Below are 24,027 nucleotides of genomic sequence, written 5' to 3'. Positions count from 1 at the left end.
GGTGTTTGTCCAGCTTGTAGCCTTGACCAAACAACTGATTATGTTATCGTGTGAGGATTTTGCATAGTAATACAGTGGGCTGAATAAATGCAGATATAAACGTCCTTTGCACTTGTATCTAATACGCAGAGCAGCTGCAGGGATGTTAATGTCATTCGGTGTTTTCCTGACTTCTCACGCGTTGCCGTAGGGTTGACATTTGTCGTTCACCAACAGTTGAATGGATTGTCATGAACTTTAATAAACACATTTATGTTCCCCTCAGGATGAATTTTAGTAGATCTGCTGATCCTCACTTCTCATCTGGCGCCATCATCAGTTCGAATTTCAATTTGTCCACTGCTTTGGTTTATAACCTCATACCTGCAAGAGTAATGACAGTCCCATTAATCTCTGCTGTGTGTTTGAGTTTAGGGCTAATTAGCCAATGCTAGAATGCTAACCTCAGTGTTTCCCATTAATTATCCAGACTGTGGAGGCCTGTCACAGCTTCATAATGAACCAGAATTATTTTTACACTTCTCATAATAATGTAAACGATCTCTAACGCTGCGTTTGAGCCGATGCTTATGCGAAGCATCACTCACTCACTCACGTTTGCTAATTATCTAATGTTAATGTTATCATCAGCGGCTGTGACTGTGCTCTATTTTCATCGTCTGAGGAGCGAGTTGGCTCACCGTTTGAACTCCGTCTCGTTTGCTTTGCTTTGTGGGTGTGACTCTTTTGTCATCACCATTCATGTACAACCATTGTATTTAAGGTTGAATTGTTTGCTAGAGCACAAAATCATTGATAAGAGCACATTTTTCATAGATCCAGCCTCTTACTTTTGCTCTGTGCACCAGATTTATCTTTAAGATATACAACATTCACCCTTCAGAGGGTCTGAGGTCCACCCACCACAGTCTCACAAAACTCTGTTGGAAACACTGAACATGCTAAGCTAAGATGGTGTGCATGCTAAATGCTATACTTGCTACACATCAACATGTTGGCATTGTCATTGGGAGCGTGTTAGCATGCTGATATTAGCATTAAGCTTCAAGCACCACTGTGACTAAGCACAGCCTCACAAAGCTGCTACACTCTTGTTTTTATGTAGCTGCATATATATATATATATATATATATATTTATATATATACTCCACTTTAAAGATTATCAGTAATTAGGTATTTTCAGCCCCATGTTTGTAAATAATAAACATGCACTTGTTAGTTTTCGGCATGACTGTGTTCAGTTTTTATTCATTTTCACACATCTGAATAAACATACCAGCCAGGCTCTCTGAGTGTGCAGCATTGGACGTGTTGAGAGCACATTTCTTTGCTTTGTTTTGAGCATTACTGATTTGCAGAAGCTTTGTCAGTTCTCCTTTGCGCTGACAGTGCCTGGGCATAGAAACATTTGTTATCAGCGCTGTTTAATGAGGGTGACCATGAAAGAGGCAGAGAGATAAAAAGAAAGGGAGACGGGGTGCAGCGTTGCCCACACAGCTCCAGTGGCAGCTGGCTAGCTCAGGAGCCTGATAATCTCCTCTTGCATTCCCTCTGGTCCCCAAATGCTCGATCAGGCATCATGACTCCACACGCTATGCTGCTCAAGGCAAACTGTTCACAGTCTCTGGGCTTCGTTTACGAAAACATTATGTGACAGTGTCCTGCATTCTCTTCTACAGCCACTTCAGAGAATGTAAAAATAGGAGAAATTTAAAGGAGATCCTGATGGAAATGAGCATCTCAACGCTGACTTTCACATTAAGATTCATTTTCATAAATCGGGACCAAAATTTGGACCCATCTTCTGCAGAAAACAATGACTGACAAAGCCAGTGCGAGCAGTGGAAAGTTACGGACGTGCTAAGAAAGAAAATGAGCCTCGTTTTCGTGAAGAGAAAGGAAGGGACAAGTAAAAACAACAGAAAGAGATTGATTTTGACCTGAGGCTGACTCCACCAGGCTCGAGGCCATAAGAAGATGAAAGGTTGGATTGGCTGAACTCCTGTTTAATCCCTGATTGGTTGGATGGAGTGACATGTTTCCTGTGTCTTCTCTGTGGTTGCAGTCAGAGCATCAGTGGGTTGACTGGAGGGTATGCGTGTGAGCGCACACTTACAAATGTGTGTGTGTTCATCGGTGGACATGCCTTCTAATGCATGGAGTATTTGCTGTTTTGTGGATCTGTGAACAGTGCAGGTGTGAATGTTTATGTGCTTGTGTTTAAGTGTGTAAATTCGTGTGTGTGTGTGTTCTCTTTCCTCTCCGAGCTGCAGCTACAGTGTCCCTTTCATTATAACTTCCTCACTGGAAGCTGTGGGAGCAGACTCACCAGGCCGTGAGGAAATGCAGATATAGTAAAGCCACAGAGGACACAATGTGCACTGGAGCTGAAGTGTGTGTGCATGTGTGTGTGTGTGTGCGTGCGTGTGTGCATGTGTGTGTGTGTGGAAGGAATAGGCTGGACTCTGTTGAGTCACTAGTTTTACTGTATCTTCAGGTTGTCTGTGTGTACTTTCTATTCTTATAAATATGATATCTCAGGAACACCTTGAGGGAATTTCTTCAAATTTGGCACAAACGTTCACTTGGACTCAAAAATGTACTGATTAGAATTTGATGGTGAAAGGTCAAAGGTCACTGTGACCACACAAAACACGTTTTTGGCCATAACTCAAGAATTAATACACCAATCGTGACACAATTCCACACAAATGTCTCAGTGGATAAATTGATGAAGTGATGACATTTTACCTCCAAAAGGTCAAAGGTCAACTTCACTCTGACATCAGTAATGTTCTGCAAAAACTCTTTTCTGGCCATTATTCAACACCATAACTCCTTTCAGTAAACTTGCTTTACAGTTGAAGCTCATACAGTATTTTACATTTTTAGCCATGCAAGCAGAATGGCTGCAGATTTCGGAGCACACAGTGTGTAGTGGAGCGGAGGTTTGTGTGTGTTCGAGTGTTGTGGTCTTGAGATGCAGAAAGGGAAATGAAAGTGTTTGCCTGAGTGTTTGATATTGCATGAAGGTAAATAAACTTTTCACTGTGTGTTTCCAGTTGTGTCTCTGCCTCCTTGTCTGCTAGCCAGAGAAAGAAGGGAGAATTGTAGGGAACAGGAGGAGGAGGAGGAGGAGGAGGAGGAGGATGAGGAGGAGGATGAGGATGGGGATGGGATAGGGAGGGATGCATCCTGAGTGTGAGCCCATTTCTTTGCCCTCCGGCTGCCACCGTCCTGAACCCTCTGCCCCCTCACTGTGATGAGGGCTGATGGCTGTGAAATTACTGTGAAGCACCTCAGTGTCTCTCTGTGCAGCTCTCTGACTATTGAGACTGATAGGTTTTCTCCTCTCCAGAGAGCTGCAATCCAGCAACCACTGGGGTCAGAAAGGACGGTCAACACACACACACACACACACACACACACACACACATAGACTGGACTGACATTTCCTCTTATCACTGCTGTTTTATCTGATTTTTTTTAAACAACTCTGAGTCAAGATTGTCTGGGAAAAAGGAAGAAATATGAACTGAGGTGTGCTTCACGCATTGGATTCAATAAATGTAAACTACAAGACACCTTAAGAAAAAAAAAAACTATGCAAACATTCATGGCAATCAGCAAATGTTCGTCTCCAGACTGACATGCAAAGCGGCTCGTTTTTTCTAATTAAGGCGACACCATCAGGTCAAGTCAAGGTAAACATTTGGTGGCAATCAAATCACCCCGCTGATTAGCTGACTGCAAGTGGGCGAAAGTAGCATGGCTGAAAAGGTCAGTCAGTAATCCTGACAGCTTTTTCAAAGCCTCCCGAAACAAGACAGTGAACCGTGCGATTCTCCTGACGAGCGGCGCCTTGCAAGCCTCCTCTGCTCTCTCAAGGAAGTAGCTCGTGGGACGTGTTGGACTGCATCTGAAGGTGAAAGACTTTGTGGTTGTTGCAAACAGCCGCACTCAGAGGCAGAGTGACAGGAAGTGCCACAGGAAGGGACACAATAGTTGTTAAAATATGTAGATAACAGAGGTATTGAAGAAAGAACATGAAAACTAGCTGTTGCTTAAAAAAACAACTTTTTTACTCATGTGCGTTACTTGTAATGTGCGACTGCTCACCCCTGTGTGGGTGTGAATGTCAGACGATCGGTCAGACATCGGAAAGGTTGGCGGAGCACTTCCATCATCCGACAAGCACAAACGCCTTAAGTGGCTTCACACAGCTCTTAATTTAAGGGCCCGATATATATACAGTCCATTTAGAAGTCATAAAATTACTACTGATTGTAAACTTTCCTACTTTATACTGTGGGTCTTGTATTGGTCTTTGATTTTCTATTCAAATTGCGAATTAGTCATGCTTGCATTTCATCACCTGCACGCTGTCAAAACTCCATTTTATGAAGTTTATGGGTCGTTTTTATCACGCATTGATGTTTCAGGCATTTTATGCAGCAAGTTACAATAAGTGCATTTTATAGGATACATAAATTCACAAAGACAACAACCAATTAAAGGGATGAAGCAATCAAGTATCCATGAAGGAAGATAATACACAGACACCTGGAAGGGTGCAGGGTGTCTGTGGATTGGACTTTATTATTTAGCTTTAGCTGTTAGCTAAATCTAGCTAGCTAAAGCTAAATAAGAAGCACGCTAGTTGCTGTTACTGGGTCCAACCTAAACAATTAAAAATCCATTGTAAAATGCGTAAATTGCGACAGCATCAGTGCAACTTGTTTCATTTCTGAAAACGATCCACAGTGTCACCGCAGACCTGTGGCTCTGATAAATGATTTAAGGAAGGGGCTGTTTGTTGCGAAACATGCAGCAGTGACAGAGCCAGTTGTGTTTCGCCTTCCCGAGCCGAGTGTTTCCCACCCCAGGACTCTGTTTATTCACCCACTCACATGGCAACACCCAGCGCACTAATTACCACTTATTCTCCTCTTAAAATCATAACTTGTAACTTGATGTCTGAGAAGCCACGCTCTCAATCCACGTTCCCTTTTTAGCCGTGCGGCTTTTGCTCTCGGCTCACCGCTGTCTTTCTGCCATGTCATCACCATATAAATACAGAGGAGGAATAAATCTAGATTTCAGGATAGAAAAAAGTACTCCAGCAGCGAACGCCTCATGGAAGGAGAATTCACATGTGGTTTTGACTTCTTTTTTTTCCTCTTTCTAGTTATTTGTGTGCAAATTAGGTCTCGGTGGAGCTTTTGTCTTCTTCTTCTTATTATTAGAGTGGTAAGGCCTTCTCCTCAGAGGCCTCAGACAGGCTTAGCTGCTCCCAGGCATATGGCAGCAACACAGTGGCATTAAAAAGACACACAAGAAGACGCATGCAACACAAACAAAAGTACGTCACGTCAGATGCGAGCTGCTGAAGAAACTCTGACCTTTGACAGTGATGTCTGCTGAGTCTCTCTCTGTCACCTCAGTTCCTCAAAGCGCCGAGCTCCTCTGCAGATTCTCTGCGTCGAGATGTTTTATTGGGGCGTAATGAGCCGAGCACATGAAAGGGGATAATGTCAAACAAAGACGAAAGAGAATTGGTAAACTTCACTCTGCGCTCGCAGACATAAAAAGATGGACTTTTGAACCAGATTCACCAGCTAATGGAAGTCATCCTCCCCATCTTTCAAATGCCTTCAAATGCTGTAAAACAAGCACAGTGTTAAATGATTATTTGTCACAAGGCCTTAAATATCTTCTGACAATTTTCTGATTATTGTTATGACTGAGCCTTAACCTGTTTTTTATAAGGCAAATATGTGATCAGTCTCTGTTAAAAAGCCACCAGTTTGTAAAGGATTTCAATTTCAGCGCACAGTAACAAGTGCTGAGCGAAAAAAACAAAAAAAAAAAAAACAGGAGGCTGTTTACTCACATGTTTACTCACATGCTCAGCTAAGCTCTAACCTCTGACCGTCGACAACTGCAGTGTAAGCCGGTCAGCATCGTTTGTCCAAACACAAATCACAAGGGTGAGCGGTGTGTAAGGACACCAGCGTGTGTGTGTGTGTGTGTGTGATTCAGCACAGTGAGACTACACATGTGCAGCATTTAGAAAAAACACTGCAAAAGGAGACGACACAAGCACAGAAATGCAGCACGAACAAATGGAGAAATGCAACAGAACGGAAATAAATTCCAAAACGAGAGAATTTTCAGGGGACACTAAATTCGGTGGGCGTGCATCAGTTTTTAGCGTCCCCTGGAAACCTCTGTTGTTTTTCCATTGTGTTGTGTGTGTGCCCTGCAGAGTGTCTGGATTTGGTTGTTGTTGTTGTTGTTGTTTTTTATGTTGCTTTTGAGGTTTTAGGGACACTGTAGTCCATCATCACAGTTTGAGGTGTTAAACCATGTCTTTTTATGTTAAATGTTAAACCATGTTTAAACACTGTTTCACCCCAAAAAGGCATTTTTAAAATCCTGTAGCACACAAACCTTTTCAGGCCTTTAATTAAACTGGATTCGATAATCAATTCATCATTTAAGTCATTTCTTAAGCAAAACTTCCAATAATGAATGAGTATATGTCATGCTGGGCTGCAGGACTTTGCAATGGATGTTTTTGGGCTGTTTTCTGATATGTTATAGACTGAATGATTAGTTAACTAATCATGCAAATATTTAAGTTTAATCAACAATGTGAGCCTTACTTTATATCATCCACTTGATACTTAAATATGACCACTGATCGGTAATAAAATCTGATAAATAATACCCACTGTATTAATATTATTATACATCATTTTATACTGTGTAATACTCAGATGAGCAGTGAGGATAATGAATTACTCGTGCGATGCCATATGGCTCTTTCCGGATGCTTTAGTCATTCAATCATCAGCCTGAAGAAGAGTGCGACCATTTCTGCCCTCTCTGCATCTTTGCTCATGACAAAATTAAGCCGCTTCACTTAAGGCCAAATCAAGGCTCCTCCACCACGGGCTCTTTGCATCTTTCGCTTCTTCCTCTCGTGTGATCGCCGTTGATTTTATGTGACATTTCTGAGCAGTTGATTACTTAAGTGGGATTCAGCATTTCATGCTCTGAGTGGGGCTGCAACAATGACAGGGTTGAGCACGACAGACAAAATGAATCTCTGTGCAGCAATCTATTGAATGCTGCTGTGATTAGGAGGACCGGTCTGACTCTCCAGACAACAGCAGATTTTAGCAGATGTGTTTTTCCACTGGGCCGTCTTCATCACCATTGCTGCAGTTACTATTGATATTCTTCTTCGTCTTTTCTGTCCTGTCAGACCTTTGTGATTAGGGCACTTTTTTCGTGGCGTCTCAGACAGCCTTCAGGTCAGCCAAACTCTTTCTCTGCCCTCTCCTGCCCCGTCTGTCTAAATTAACATTCCTCTGTGGGCTCATCAGACTCCTCCGTGCGTTGCTGCTCTGCCTGGCACACACTGGCACTGCTGTCTCCGTCCCCGCCATGCTGCTTCACGTGCCTCAGTCTGGGCAGAGGGGACTGACTCATCCTGGTCATGTAACATCATTTGGGATTAAATTTTGTTGGGAAAAAAAAGTAAAAAGACAAAAGTGGAAGCAGTGTGAGTGGCTGAACTAGTATGTGTGCTGTATAAATGTGTGTGGTGGGGTGTCGGGTTGGTGCGGTCAGTTCAGACAGAGCATTGGACCGTGGAATTATTAGGATTTTGGCTTATTTAGCTTCATAATTGCACATGTTTCTTGGCCGTGTAACCATCACACAACAACAAAGGGTCATTTACTGAACTCGAGCACAGCGCTGACTCTCTGTTTCATTATGTGCTCTACTTTCAGCACAGCTCTAATTTTCTTCATGTCGTTAAAAAGCTTTTCTGGTGCCTCTTTTTAAGCTGCTCACATACTCTTACTTTTATCCATACTTCTATTATAATAATGATAATTATTATTATTATTATTACTGTTCACTGCTGGTTTAGACGAGGTCTTAACTGAACCGTGCTGCTCTAAGCCAACGAGCTCACCGAGATCTTCTCCCTCTCCGCTCCTCTTCCACATCAGTCAAATCTCCTGGGGGAGCCGCGACTCTCAAGTTAACTCCTATTTCCATGGTAACTGAGGCAGACATGGAGAGGTCCAGGCAGCCATGGCCCAGAGCTACTCAGCTGCAAAGGCACAAATTGCGCATCATCATTGCTGCTGCTGCATGGGACGGCATGTGGGAGTCTGTCAGGTGTGGTTGTGGCTGCTGGGTTAACTTGCTCTCAGGTGAAACTGTCACGGATGGAAGTGAACGTTACGTATTGAACAAATATCAGGAACATTATCTGTGATTTTCACATTACAGCAAGGGTTGGACTTAAATGTTAAGCACTCAGCTAAATATGTAAAAGAGAAATGGTAAAGAGAGCTTAATACTGACATTGCAGATAATGATTGGCAGAACATGCGGAAGATAGACGACATGTAAGGACAGGAGATCCTCCTGGAAAAATCAGATATTTCTTTGTTATAGGCAAGATGAAGAGTAAGCTGTTATAGAGACGTCTGATATGTTGGAGGGAATGTGAATTATTGGATGTAGATTTCTCTTATTAAGCGCCACAAAACGACAGCTGGAAGCCAGCTGATGTTGTTAAAGAGCGACAAAGTCTGTGAAGTGACGAGGTCGGGCTGCACTGATGTATCAACAGAACATCAGACCTGAACACCTGTTTCCAGCCAACATAATTTTCTTTTTTAATACATGACCACAGTCGCTCTCTCACCTTAACCATGTGTGTATTATTGTAATCATGACGATGAAGGTCCCCTAACCGTAGCAGAGTAATCCAAACCATGATCTTTCTGTCTGGTCAGGCTTGTTGATGTTTTCAGCCCTGCTGCTTTTAGTAGCTGTGATAGATATCAACAATGGCTGTAACAGTACTTTAAATTGTGACACTGCGCAGGTTTAAGTAAAGAAAAAAACTTGATTTGGAGGAATTAATTGTGTAAAAGACGAAGAAAGCGTCAAAAAGACGCCTTCACTCCTCCATTATTTAATGTTGAAAATGCGTTTAGTTGTATTGCCATGGATGTAACCGACATGGTGATAAGCAGTCTGAAGTTCTGTAAAAACAATCGATCTGTAAAAACAAACACAACTGGAACAGTTGTGTGCGTCACTCCAGGAAATTCTCCGTGCTGACTTTAAAGCCTTTCATTATGCAGACAGGGGAGCAGCTCTGCTCACACGTCTCCTCCATCTTTATCAGCGTCTGTGAATGAAGACCACCTGCTCGAGCGCCGGCCTGCTGAAGTCGTTTAAGTGGTCGTGTGAGTCGGGCTTCATCCAATCCCCTGAATGCCTGTTCAGCAGCCTGCTGCTCCCCCACTCCTTCTAAACCACCTTGTAACATCTTCCAGCGTCTCACCACCTGCCCCCTCATACTGAGCGAGCAGCCCTCCACCACACAGTAAATCCTGCAATAGGATTCTGGATTATCCAACGTGGATTAGGCCTCACCAAACCAAAGAGTGGCAGCGTGTTTCTTTAACACTTAGATTGGTAATGTTAAACCCTGGAAGGGCAGTGAGGGACCTGCAGTTGGATGTGGGACACTCCAGAAACACCTGTGGACCGAGGATGGTCTGCAAAGTTTGAAATGTTTTGACTAACTTGAAAACTGACCTGAAGTAAGAAAGTGCCAAAAGGACAGCGTTCAGATGTTGAACTGAACCGTTAGCTGAGTGTGTTTTTGAGAAATATGAAGCTGACTGAACAAATAGGTTTTGAACTGATTGAGACTTTGGAAAAAGTGAAAATGTGTTTTACTTTTGACACTTTATATGTGTGTATATATATATATATATATATATCGGTAAAAGAAAAGAAAATTGGATTGAATTAATTAGGATTGGAAAGGACGCAGGCTCAGAAAGCAGATTAGATTCTAGAGTTTGATTTGACTTAAAATACCAATAATAACCAAAGTCTACTCACTTTTTACTAGAGCCATAAAATCCAAATGGGGGCAGTGCAGTGGAGCTGAGCTGGGGTGAACAAATGGAAGCCACTGCAGCTGGTCGTAGCCTGAGGAGCTGTCAGTTCAACAAGGCCAAAAATACTCATCAGATACTCTTAAAGGAACAATAATTTTCAGAATTGCCACCAAGACACATTAGAAGTATTTAGCTCATGAGAAATGATTGATTTTGTTTTTAGATCCAGCATCTAGTGGCCATTAAAGGCATTCGATCTGAAGACTGTTTAACATCGGCTTTAAAAGAGTATTCCACCGATTTAGCATCCCACTTCTCTAACTTTTGCATGTATTCCTCTTCCTTGACAAAACCTGGAGCCCACATTACCCATAATGCAATAGAACCCCCAAAAGCTCAGTTGGTTTGCCCAGAGACGGTTTGGTGTGGCTATAACTTATGCTAGTGGCAGCTAATGTGGTCTCATGCTGCTAGAGATGAGGAGGTCTGGTAAGCAGCTCCCCGTGGAGATACAGAAATGTGTAAGAGCATAAACTATGTGGAGGTCGTCTTCTGGTTGGGTTTGACCTCTGTTTAATTTGTGATGACCTCCCTCTGTGTCACAGTCGTTCCCTGGAAATCTGTCTTAGTTCTTATCCCTCCCTCTCTTTCTCCATAATCAGTGGAAGCCTGCTATCTTAATGCCTATTAGCAAGCATACTGCTGCATAATCCAGAGTATTACTGAGACAAACAATACTGATGTTTATGTCTCTCTCTGGTTTTGTCCTGTGGATCATAAGTATGACTTGAACACTGCTTTTGATTTGTATGTAGGTTTACAAATTGGTCACACAGTTTCCTGGTTATGTCAAGGTCTGCATAATATAAGATACACACCGCAAAAAGCAATTGGAGCTCAATTATAAGGGCTAATTTCGTAGTTTAGGGCAGCTTGGCTTCAGGTTTGGAAGACAGCTAGAGAGGGGAAGAGTATTAATTGAAATGCTTGGTAAAATGGATGGTTTTGAAATGTTTTTGCCTCTGCTCATCTGTTACTTGCTAAAACAACAACATTGCACATTGTTAACATTGTACCTGCTAAACATTAGTGTGTTAGCATTGTCACTGTGAGCATGTTAGCATGCTGATGTTAGCATTTAGCTCAAAGCTTCACTGTACTTAAGTACAATGTCACAGAGGAACAAACATGGCCGTGACTTTTAGATTAATGTATATCGCAGCGATCACAGTGTCGCTCTTCATTATTATTAAGAAGATGGGACGTAAGCTTATTCTGTCACAGATGCTTTCAGTGTTAACTTTGACCTAATTAGTTTGAATATATATTAACAGCTCTGCCTCAAAGATTGAAAGGAACCCAGACACTGTTGGCAGCGTCGTATGGAAATAAACTGTGAAAAGGCTCCATTATTTGAGATGGGCTTTATGGATTTGGAGTTAAGCTCGTGAAGCGTTTGTCTTGAAATGAGCTGTTTTTCTTCATAGTGCCAGCTGACATTTGTGAAACCACAAAACAATACCTGTGATGTGTCAGCGTGTCCACGGTGTCAGCGGGCCACCTGAAGGATTTGTCTGTTAATTACATTATTACGAGTGCTATAACGCTGTCTGGGTTTTAGAGTTCACTTCGTCTTACCAAATCAAAACCTGGGATCACTGGAGTTTGTTTTGTTTATTCGACTTCGGTGTTAATTTGCTCACGGTGACCCAGAGAACACCTGCTGCATCCCGATCTACAGTTTGTGGCCTTCCCTGCCGTGCTATCGAACTACATCTGCTAAAGCAACGCAACATACAATTAAAGTCCCTTAATAGCTCATCATGTGGATGATAATTATAACACACAGTGGAATGCTAATTATATCAACGATCTTCTCTCCTAACGTCCTACTAAAACCAATGTCATTTATGGACGTGCCTAGTGGCCTACTTTCTGCACAGCCGACAGGAAGCCAGAGGAGGCTACCTTTCCTGAAGAGTGTTGGGAACATAATTATGTTATTTTCTGAAACCTCCTGCTGTTGATATGTTTGGGGCCATTCGATTGCTCTAAAGTCAAACTATCTAATTTGTGGGAAGTGATGCGCACTGATGAGTATGAGTGCTTCATCTGCCTTTTTCCATTTGCAGTAAATTAGTAAAAACGAATGAAATAGGGTTGTGGCAGAACCTAATGATGACAGAAACGAACACTAGCAATATTTCAATCAGTTATTTCAGTATTGCAAGCTGAGTGAGAAATATTCAAAGAACAGAGAAGCTGCGCCTTCAAAATGCTGCTCAGTTTTAACTAATCACACTATAAATCATCAAACTGGAATTCAGTGAAATAATCTTTTATCGTTAATCTAATCTCTACTGGAGATGCGTGTGCGTATCTAATATGTATTTATTGTCATTATTTTCAGACTTAATTCAGAATTTACAGTATGTTCATGTTTCTTCTGGCTTCACTCCGCTGAGCGTTCACCAGGCAAACATGGTTAGCATATTAGCATAGCTTTCTGCATGTCTTTGTATTTGAGTTAACCCTCTTTAGCATCTTTAGCATAGCTTGAGGAAACCTTATATACATGTCGAGGTTTATTTTAAGAGTTATAAACTCACTAGTTATGGTGAAGGTGAATATCCACTTCAGTTCTTACCCCCCTACACTTATAGTACGACTAGAATTAAAATACATTTTTGCCAAGAAATCAGTATATCTAAGGTCAACTTTCTACAACTTAACAGAGAAAAAAATCTCATAATAGGCCCAAAAGAACACAGGCAGGAGATTGTGTCCGTGTTATCAACCGTTTCTCTGAAGCGCAGTGAAGATGTCAGAGACCTGGGTGCCATTATTGATGCCAGTCTTACCTCCAGCATCACATCACTGCTTTCTACCAGACAGCTTTCTACCATTTAAAACATATTTCCAAACTTAGGAGCCTCCTGTCCCAGTCTGACTGTGAATAATTGATCCATGCATTCATCTCCAGCAGATGAGATGACTGTAAGATGACTGTAATGCCCTTTTTGCAGGATTTACAATAGGCAGGCAGAGTGCTGCAGGCAGAGTGCTCACTGGGAAAAGACAACAGATCACACTGAAAACACTTCACTGGCTGCCATTACAGCAGAGAACTGATTTAAAGTAGTACTGCTTGTAATCAACGGTATGCGTCCTGAATATATTTCTGACCTGCTCACTGGCTATAGCCCAATCAGATCGAGTGTCTCCTGAATGTAGCTAGAGTTAAAACAAGTCATCTTTTAGTCACTGTGGTGCTGTTCTCTGCTGGCTTGAGATCAGCCGCAGCTGTTTCTTCTCTTAAACTCAAACATTTCTTTTCTCTTAGGCTTTTGGTTAGAGAGTGTGTGTGTGTGCGTGTGTGTGTGTGTGTGTGTGTGTGTGTGTGTGTGTGTGTGTGTGTGTGTGTGTGTGTGTGTGTATGTGTGGAGGTGTGTGTCTTTGTGCATGCCTGATGTAATCCATGAGTGAATACTGTAGTAGATGTAGCAGAGAGGTTATTAAAAACTGTGCTTTATATGTGTATGTGTGCATTGTATGGGTGGCTGAAAGGTTTTTTTTCTATATTCGGGGTATTTGTGTGTGTTTTCTGTCTCATCTGTTGAATGATTTCTATGTTTGACTGTAAAACACATTTACAGTACTCCACATGAGTTTACCTGTGCTTGACCTGACTCGAAGCACTTTCTCCTCATTAAAAAGTGAGAATTCAAACTTCGGTTAGATCTTCAGTTGAACAGAGTCACAGGGCGCAGCCTCATGTGTATCGTCCTTGTCTCTGTATTTAATCTGACCTTTCTGAAAATGTTTTAAGGTGCACTTAAGACTGTGAAATATCAGTGTTGCCTGCAGTGCATTAGAATCTGCCCTCTCGCCTGCATATCGCTGTTTCAGGGGGATTATAAACCACAGTGACATTTTAGGTGTATTACATAAACCATTTTCTCACAGGTATCAGCTAGTCTGTGAGATTTAAGGGATCCCGTGGCAGATATTATTGCTGCACAACAAATATTTGCTTCTTCAATATGGCAAAGAGAGATCCTCTCGAAAGAAAATCAATTCTCCACTCGGACTCTGCTGCGTCTGAACTCCCACAGCCCCTCTCATATCACAATCTTTACTTGATCCTCACTTCACCGGCCATTCCCCCATATCAGTGCTCATTGGCTGTGAGATATGAGCCTATAGGGGGATCGGTGTGAGTCAGCATCTTGAGATAACCGTGATATTAAGTGTACCGTACGTTCAGCTTGTGACAGAATGTCCCTTTTCCACGACAAGAGACGTGCAAGTGTTACTTACCGTCTTTATTGTGTCAGCTGATCTTGGAGATCAGAGCGTCGGTGCGTTCAGGGTGCTGTGACGGGAGGCGCCTTCATCAATCATCTGCCAGGGATTTTCTGAACGGGGAGGAGAAGGCTCATAAAAATGAATCGGAAAATGAACTTTGAAAGATCCTAAACTCCAAAGATGGGAGGTTGTGCTTGTACGAGCGACTCAGTTTCTCAGTGTGATCTGATATGATTGATGACAGCTCTTCGTATACGGTGTGATTGCCGTTTGAAGGTAGTTATTTAAAATTCAATCTGATGTTCTCTCATTTTTCAGGGACCCTTGACTGTCAGTAAGCAAACAACATAAAGCCACACTGACAAATATTATATGCTACACAGATAACTGGTAACTGATCCTTAGCCACAGGTGATGCAGTGTGCAGCTCTCTCATTGGTTTGTATGCATCACATACACTTCAGGTGCAGTGAGGATTATTTGTCAGAAACTTTCTGTCCATGTACAGGATCCACGGCAATAACTAACAGGATGTCGAGTCAAGAATAAGAAACGATCCTATCACTGGCATCCTAGTTAATGTTTGATAATAACAGACATGGTGGAGATGAAAGCTCCATTCATGTTTCCAGGAGCTGAAACAGCTGAAGCTCCTCTGCAGTGAAACTCTCCAGCATGACTCATCAATGCAAAACTGATCAACAACTCTGTTAGAAAACATTAGCTTTTTTTTTTTAATGACCAGGCTCACATACCATCACATGTGCCATCGTTGTGTGAGTGAATGGTTTGTGCCAAGCCACCATCGCACAGGTGTGTGTGTGTGTGTGTGTGTGTGTGTGAATGCAGACTATATAAATACAGTCCATTTACCATTTACAAGTCAAAGCTATAATAAGTCTGTGCACAGAAAAATGTCAAGAGAAAGGTTAACTACAACTTTCAGGATGCATCTCTGTAAGAAACATCCAATCACAGAGCCTAAAGACGACACTGATGATTCATACAATCTGCATCTTACACCAGTGATGGCAGCCAGAGCTCATTAGTGTTTGAATATTTGGAGCCAAATCGAAAACCTAGAAAAAAAAACGGTGGTCGTAGCATAAACCTGCAGGGTTATTACATTTTCCTGGGTGTCTGATGAGTAACATTAAGTTCATTTCTGTTTCCATGAAATGAAAATAGACGTTAATGTTTTTTTAATCACCCATGTCCTTGTGCTGATTGTCACCGATTTGCCAGTATCTGGACCGACAATGGCGTGTCGTTTTGTACGCAGGTTAATGGTATTTTGGAGTTTCTCATTTCCCAGAAAACACTAAATATAATGTTGATGAATCCTCTAAGGCCACCCGAGTACCAATTTTTGGGGTCTGGTGCTACTAGTAGTAATCAGTAACAAAATTTTTTAATGTATAATTTCCCAGATCTTTGCTGGTGACACTGGTTTCATCTGCAGATCACCATTTGAACTGTAAAAGACTCGACACTAACACAACAGTAAAGAGGATTTCCAGTTTTAATGAGGGCCAACTTGAATTACAGAAACCTTACGGTATATGAGTATTCATGATATTCATGACCCCGGTTCCACTTCGTAACACACATTACTGTTTGTGTATAACGTCTTACCAATAATCGGAGATCAAGAAACTTCATTCCTGTATCGTCCACGTTCATTCACTTGGGATTTGTTTCCATCTCCAACGCACTCGCGCAGTATTGTGGAGGCGTGCAGAGATAACAGGAAGGAAGGGTGGGTTTCTCTTCCTGTGCTGTTGTTTGTTGATGTATCTTTTATCTTTTGGGAAGCATCTCGTCCAGCTCCAGCTCCTCCCTTGATGGGAATTTGTGGGACCTGCCCAGGAAGACATGCATGACATTTCTGCAGCGTTGTGTTTCTGGCTTTTGTGGCGGTAGATAATCACCACAGCGACCGCTCAATGGATTGTAATGGATTGTTTTTTAAAGATTTTTGTGTGTGTGGTCCCATAGGGTGGAGGTACAGACAGATAGGAATCACATTCAGGGTCTGGCCTCCAGCTCTGTCTCTATTTTACTGTCTCCCCCCTTCTCTCTACGTCTCTTAGCACCATAGTGTCTGTCTGTGTCATGTATAACAACATTTATCTCGCCTGCTCTCCCCTTTCAGGCCTTGTATGATCTATTCTTTAAGATCCCTTTTCCTTTCATCATAAAAGCCAAATGCTCATTGGTGGGATAAAAGGAAAGAAGTTGCACATTTCTAAGCGCCATTGGTCATTAAATGTAACTCTACATGCTGCTAATGAGACACGCAGGAGGCAGAATAACTCAACCTCTTCATGAAAAAAGACTCTGAATGAAGTAAATCACCACCTTAAATACTGCTGCAGAGGTGGGCAAGTTCCCAAAACGCTCAGTCAGATCACTCCACAGGAAATAATCAACAAAGTTGATATCTGATTAATTGTTAAGTCATGTATCAACCAAATATTATCTTGTCCCAACTTCTCAAATGTCAGGGTTTGTTGATCTCCTTTATTTTAAGTCAGGCCGATCGTGGAATCTATCGTCTTGATGATTTAGCCTCTGGGGGCAACAGCCAAAAGTTTCATGGTTTCCAGTGTAAAACGTCCTCTTCTGTGCGCCAGTCTTTGTTTACAGTCTGATTAGCAGACTTCAAATATGACAACAACTCTACATTTAGGTTAATCTTACCAGATATATGCATATAACTGCAGATAAAGCTAAACAAAGCTAATGTGTTCTTCTTCTTTTGCTCTCCACATGGACTCTTCTACCTGCATGCAACCAAAGCCTGCTCAAACGTGATTGGTCCATGAAACTGGGACTGCAAATGCTTCTGATACCAAAATCTTGTCTGCAGATACTGCATATGCAGATTTCTGTTTACAGAGATTATAGTCGTGCTAATGACGTGGCTCTGGGGATGATCGTGTCATCGGCCTCAGTTGTAGTTTGCATTTTGTGTTAATTAGCAACTGTCAGCATGCTATTAGAGTAAGCTGAGATGGTTAATATAGTAAACATTGTTGTAGTTAGATATCTACATGTAAACACTGACAGATGCTCGTTGTTTTGTGAACTCACATATCAACACGCTAATGCCTGACCTCTGTCATGGCTGATACACGCCATTAATTGTCATTTTAACAGTGTTTGTAATCATAATTACAGAGATAAAGTCCCATTTATGAGGTTTTGACGTTATTTTGTCTCTCCCCCCTGTAAGTTAATGTGTCCGGGAAATTATCTGGTAATGACAGAATGTTAATTAGTTAATGCTTCTAAAAAGGAAGGTTGTGTGTTTGTTGTTGTTTTTGTTTTGATGTCAATGTGCCCTCTCTCCGTTTGCCATTTTAAAAGACAGAATGTTTCAGCCATTGATCTGTCAGCAGGGAGGGATTGGGTCTGAGCTGTCCGATAGAAGAGTCCAGTCACACCAGCACACCTAACGTCACGCAGACGATAACACTTTATATCAACGTGCTCATATTCACCATTAACTAGTTGGTTGTCAGCATGCATATTAAGCATAGTGGCTCTTTATTTGTCATAAAGCACTTATTAATACCTCATTCAACTTGTGCTCTTGCTATCAATAAGTAATTTGGTGGTTACTGAGGGACAACTCTTAGTTGTAGGATAAGGTCATGCAGAATAAGGCATTAATAAGACCTTTAATCAAGAGCCAATGTGCTACTAATACTGACATTCATTTACAACCAAACAAAATTGTCTAACAGGCAAAAAGAGATGAACATTGAATTGAAATGGAACCGATTGAGCTTCCTAACAGATCTCAAGTGTGCAGAAATGTCTGGAGAAAATGTTGTTTTTCGCTGGTTGTGATGATGTCTGCTCAAGCTTTCTCCATTTTAACAGTCAGGAACAGACACAGCTTGGCTGTAAAGTTGCCTCAGTGTTGATGCATTAGTTTGTATTGCTGTGTGCATGTCTGTGCGGCAGGTTTCGACATGATAAAGGAGGCACCACCATCTCATTGTAACTACAGTAAATTGTGTAAAAGGAAGAGTATTTTTTATTTCATGAGCACTTTATTGAACCCTGTTTACACAAATTGGTTCAGACAGACCAAAGATTGAAAATGAAAACCAAATATTCCACCCAGACGTGAAAAAAACAAACAACAAAGCACAACATAAAATATGCATTAAAGGAGAGCAGAAACAAAACAAAGCAGCTGAAACATTCATAAATATTAAGTGACAACACGACTGTCATATTGAGCCACCTCTCCCGCTCTCTCCTCAAGCTGTTTACGCTTCTCTCCGTCTTACTCTTTCCCATCAGTCTCAGCGTCAGAGACATCACACATCATACATCAAACCTATTCCATCCTAACAAATGCATCAGCGCACACCCTTTCAAGAAAAGGCAATTTAGCAACAATGTGTACATTTTGGCGCATGCCGCCCGAAAAACCAATCAAACGTCGAGCCGAAAGGCGGCGGTGAGTGCGTCTGTGCTGCCTGCGTGTGCATTTGTTAATCTCGCTCTGGGTTCCAGCACATACTTTAACGTACATCTAATTTCCAACCTGAGGAGCAGGCAGAGCTGCCCGACTTCTGACACCATTAGACAGCTGTGCTACTCTGATTACCTTTCCAGACTCAAACCATGTGAAAGCATCGCTGCGTGCATGCAGCAGAGGAAAACACAAACACATGAGTGGCACCCAGTAAAATGAAATAATCTAAAAACAATAAATCTGAATCACAGACCTGCATTCAAGTGGAATTTTGTTTTGATGTACGCACACATACCTGCCTTTACAGCCGCAGAGCTTTGTGCTCTTCTCAGTATTTAAAGCTGTTAATAGCAGGGTGTTGCAGTGTTGGGGAGTGTTTATTCACTGTTCAGACTCCGTCAGTCATCCTAAATTTTTTATTTTCACATCGCTGTATTATTTATCATGAAACAGCCAACATCTGGATTATGTTCATCCGTGGTAAAATATAGATCTGTTCATGCTGCATGCAACTGTAATGAAATGTCTGTTATCTGATCAGAGATGTTAAATGTATTTATTTCACGGGGATGTTTACAGACCAGGATTTGAGCTTATTTGTACTTTTCGTGGATGGTTTTGTATTGGCGAGCTGTCAGATGGACTTAAATTTTAACTTCATCCAGATCCCCACAACCTTTAGTACAAAACTGTAGTAATACTGCAACCACTTGTTGAACTGTCTTTGTCCTTTCTGCTGGAGGCATTAAGCTAGTTAGCCGGACATGTTAGCGATTGCATCTGACATTAGCACAGACACACTGTTCCTTTCTTTCACTTTTGTTCTTGTATCTGTGGATTTGGAAAGGCTAAAAAATTACGCCAACATCCAAGGTCTTAAAAAAGAGATTCAGGGGATCGATGTCACCACAAGCTGCCACTCAGTCCTACACACTGGTCCTTTAAATGTCTTGGATCTCTCTTACTACAGCCCCAATAACACCATGTCAGCATGTTGAAAAATCCAAAACCTAAAAATCAAAATCTCTCAAAGGTTTTATCAATGCATGTCTTTGAGGATTCTTTTTGTCCTGCTAAAAACACACATCTTTTACAACAGCAATAACGGGTGTGGCTGAATTTTAAGTTAGAAAAGATGATCAGTTGACACTGACATAAAAGAGAGAAAAGCAGAATTCCTCACAACTGATAAGCTGGACTAGATCATGTTTGGCACTTTTGTTTGAAAAATGTCTGAAATGATTGATCCATTATTAAAATAATTGTCGACTAATCATTCATGAAGCACAGTTGAATAATATGATCAGAATATGTTGTTTGCTAGATCGATGTAAACCTGCTGTGTAAGTGCAGATGCAGCTTGTCCACATGTGTTAGTCACATGTGTTTGTGGTTGATGACATGGCTGTAATAAATAAAGAAGAGGCCTGTTGGATGCTTCATGTGGCCACATGTGTTTCATCTGATCAACAATTCAAAAAACTATTGGAAAACTTTGTTCAAGCTGCTGTTATAGCCATTATTTGTCTTGTTGAAGCAGCTTTTTACGGAACACTGAATTCCCACCAGCTGCTGTTTGCTCCACTGTGGCTCAACCCTGACATCTCGTCCCATGGAGGCAAGAAAGAAGTGAATGGCTGCTCTGAGAAATCAACAAACAATCCTTTCATGAGCTCCAGAAATCCTCTCATTAGAACTTGTGACAGTGACTCATTGGTGAAGTCATTCATTTACAATAGTAAATGAAGAAACATGAAAGGAAAGGAAAGCTCAAGTAATTAAGGTTAAATCTGTGGATTGGATAAATTAGTGGCATTTTTGCATGAGTACATCTGGATTTATCACATCTGTTTCATGGTTTTTCATCCCTCAAATGAAAAAATGATGATGTCCTTACAGCTGACCTGACTTTGTCATTGCAGCCAATATCAGCACATAAACCTCTTCAGTCTAAATTATACAGACAGATCAGTTTTGGTATTGACTCTCAGGTAACACTGAAGTATGGCAGAGGAATTCTTTGCCTCTCTTCTTTCACCATTAGAATAGACAGCTACTGTTCTTCTGGTCTTTTGGGGTATTTTCTAGGTGTTTAGTGTCTTGTGTAATGTTTTGATTTCTTAAAAACGATGCTGGGATAAATCATACATGCACTTCAAAAAGCTGCCTTTGCGATAGCATATCTTGGAGTATATCACAGCGCAGTAACTTATGCATGCTGCTTCAGGCTTTTTATATACATATAATAGAGAAACACAGTCATATAACAGAGCCACTTATTGAGAGTCACAAAGTGCCTGGAGCTTATACTTGCCTCCTCTGGGTAAAAGGAAATAAAAGTAATGCAATCAGCTATTTTCGGGAAATCTTGTGCTCACTGCATCCGCCTTAATAGTTTTATTTAAATGCAGTTTTCAAGCCAATTTAAATTCAATTATAATCTCCTTAGACAGCTAAACATGGCATTTAGAAGATTCTGAAGTACAGAAAAATACCTCTGTACCTAATTACAAGAAAATCACAGGCGATGCAGCTTATGTTCGCGCTGCAGCTCCTCCGAGATGTGCTGCTTACAATCCATGTTGTGCACCGTTCATGTACAACAAGGCACTTCAAATCCACAGTGGAAAGCAGGGATGACGTGTGACATTTATTGGATGCAGTCAGACTGAGCTTGCACTTTATAACCTTGGGTCCAATTCTCTCGGCACTCGCTGTAATATTTCACTTTTTCCTCACTTAGCTCTCACAGGAGCCCGCGAACGGTGAACCATCGGTTTCTGTGGCAGCTCATTTTGTTTGGTTTTGGTTTGGTGGTCTTGGATTGTAGTGGCAGCTGATGTTGGACGCGTGACTGCTGCTGAGCTCCTGTGTAGACAGCTGTGATGTTATCGAAAATGTTCTGCCAAAGTCAAATGTCACAGTTGGATGTTGACATGCTCATCAGAAGCCTACAGGTTGAGCAGATGCATGCTTCAGGAAGCGGTATAATGGAGTTAGACTGGTGATGGCTGCACTTCCATTATTCCTTTTCTTGCAGAAAAAGCCCACCCACAGCCACATTTTGTGGATTACACAGTGTGTTTCTATAATGACCAGATGCCATTATGGTCAAACAGCGCTAACATCTATCTCACTTGAAGGAAACTCCAGCAACACCGCCGCTTTGCACGAGTTCCAACCTTTCTATTATTCAAGTTTCATTCAAATTCATCCCGCTGTCATGACCTGCTTCTCGAGCAAACCTCCCTCCCATGTCTTTATTAGCTGTCACATAAAAATGCAGTTCATATTGCGGGCACTCAACTAGGAGCTCTAGAAAGTGTGTGTGTGTGTGCCAGACACCCCAAAGCTGCATGCAGAGAGAAGGAGCTGCATAAATGGATCATACAGTGTAAGGACTATGACAGTGGAACACACACACACACACACACATATATATACTGTATTATACATATCTATATATGAGTATTTATCAGTGTGCATTGACCAGCACACGTTTATGTATTTTACACAGGGGCCTAACTTTCCCACTTTTACATTTACTCAGTAAAATCTCTCTAAATGTGTCCTCTCGCTGTCCAGCTGCCAACATCAGCCACATTTTTCAGTCGCCCATCACACGTCTGAAGGAACACATTGGCTTCTGTTTCGATGAATCCAGCTGTCTGCACAGACTGCGTAATGGCTCACATTTCACTTGTGCTATACGTCCATAACCGCGATATGTTTATGCTTCAGGTGTATTTTCTTCGTAGCTGAATGCATCCAAACGCAGGACTGAAGCTGCTGCTGCAAACACTCTGCTTCTGTGAGCAGTGGAGCTGTAGCCAAAGACTGTTTCCAGTCACTCTGCTGATTGTTTTCTTTAGTAATAGATCCAAAATTTTGGCAATTTTGCTTGAGAAATGATTAAAAGATTATCAAAATAGTTACTTTTCTGTTGATAGACTTTCCATTTTTGTTAAATATACCATCATTATTCACAGAAGCACAATAAGTCATTTCATCAGAGTATGCTGTTTCCTAGATTCATATAAACACACTGTATACAGATGCAGGGATATTGCCCTTGATGTTATGCACAGGTCCATACTGCATGTTTCTGCAGCAGAGTGTGTGTGTGTGTGTGTGTGTGTGTGGGGCCTCCGGATGTCCTGTGTAGTCCTCTGGATTAGTTCATGTGTATATGACCATTTTTCTGAGGTCAGTCTGAGAGACAGATGTGACAATTGACATCCCAAATCTCTCCCTCTCTTTCAGCATCATAACCTGCTTTATCCACTCACTCTGTGTTTTTTTTTTTTTTGTCTCTGTGAAATAAAGGCAGCTGGCAGCACTGCCAAAAACGGATAATGACATGGAGAGGAACCCTATGTGCTGCTGCTGCTTCCTGCTCAGGCCGGCGGGTTTAGCAGTGTTAGCAGTCAGGCAGCTGTCCAATGTGCAGCCTGTGATAGATGATATTTTGTGAATTAGGGTCTGGGGCAGAGGGTTTATCTGTTCGGACTATGAGGCAGACAAACAGTGTAATCCAAAGTGTCGTTACGTCATCCTCCACCAGCAACCCTCTCCTCACACTCACCCGTCACTCATCCATATTTCCAAGGTCAGTTGGGTAACATCCTGGCAGGGCTGATAATTTGAGAGATTGAAGTTCCTTCAGGGATGCATCACGATAATGCAGTAAAATTAATGGATTGCAGATTGATTGGTTGGTGATGTCACCGGGTAACAAAAGGTTAAGTTGATGCGCACCTGCAGGCTGTGTGAGCAATCAAGAGGAATTGGGTCGTATGGAATCTCATCATGCTTTTATCCTGCATCTATTGTTTGTTTGCAGCAGCCAGAACATCTTATTCTTCCCGAAATATTGATTAGAACCGAACAGCAGCAACTTGTAACAGTAAATTGGATGTTTTTCAGTTCTAAGATACACAACAGTGTAACCCCAACAACAGTTTTACAAAGTGTTCCTGATCCCATCCAGTAATGTCCTTTATGACCTCGCTCCATCCTCGCTTGTGAACCACTGAGCCTTTTCAGGATGCCTCTTTCATACCCAATCATGATACTATCACCTGTTACCATTGAACCTGTTTACCTGTGGAATGATCCAAACAGGTGTTTTTGGAGCATTCCACATCTTTCCCAGTCTTTAGCTGCTCCTGTCCCAACTTGTTTGAATGTGTTGCTGCATCAGATTCAGAGTAAACATATATTTAGAAAAATCAATGAAGTTGATGAGGTAAAACATTAAATATATT

At 41.6% G+C, this 24,027-nt stretch overlaps 1 protein-coding gene across 2 annotated transcripts in view; it reads left to right on the top strand.

Moving 5' to 3' along the window:
* Nucleotides 1–24,027, top strand: part of ppp1r16b (protein phosphatase 1, regulatory subunit 16B) — an 86,064-nt gene that overhangs the window by 31,561 nt on the left and 30,476 nt on the right. The gene's annotated exons all lie outside the window — the stretch shown is intronic.

This window comes from Chaetodon auriga, chromosome 2 (genome assembly GCF_051107435.1).
Source record: "Chaetodon auriga isolate fChaAug3 chromosome 2, fChaAug3.hap1, whole genome shotgun sequence".
In the NCBI taxonomy this organism is placed as follows: Eukaryota; Metazoa; Chordata; class Actinopteri; order Chaetodontiformes; family Chaetodontidae; genus Chaetodon; species Chaetodon auriga.
The sequence above is the reverse complement of the archived record's forward strand: the minus strand, read 5'-3'. Positions and strand labels throughout refer to the sequence as shown.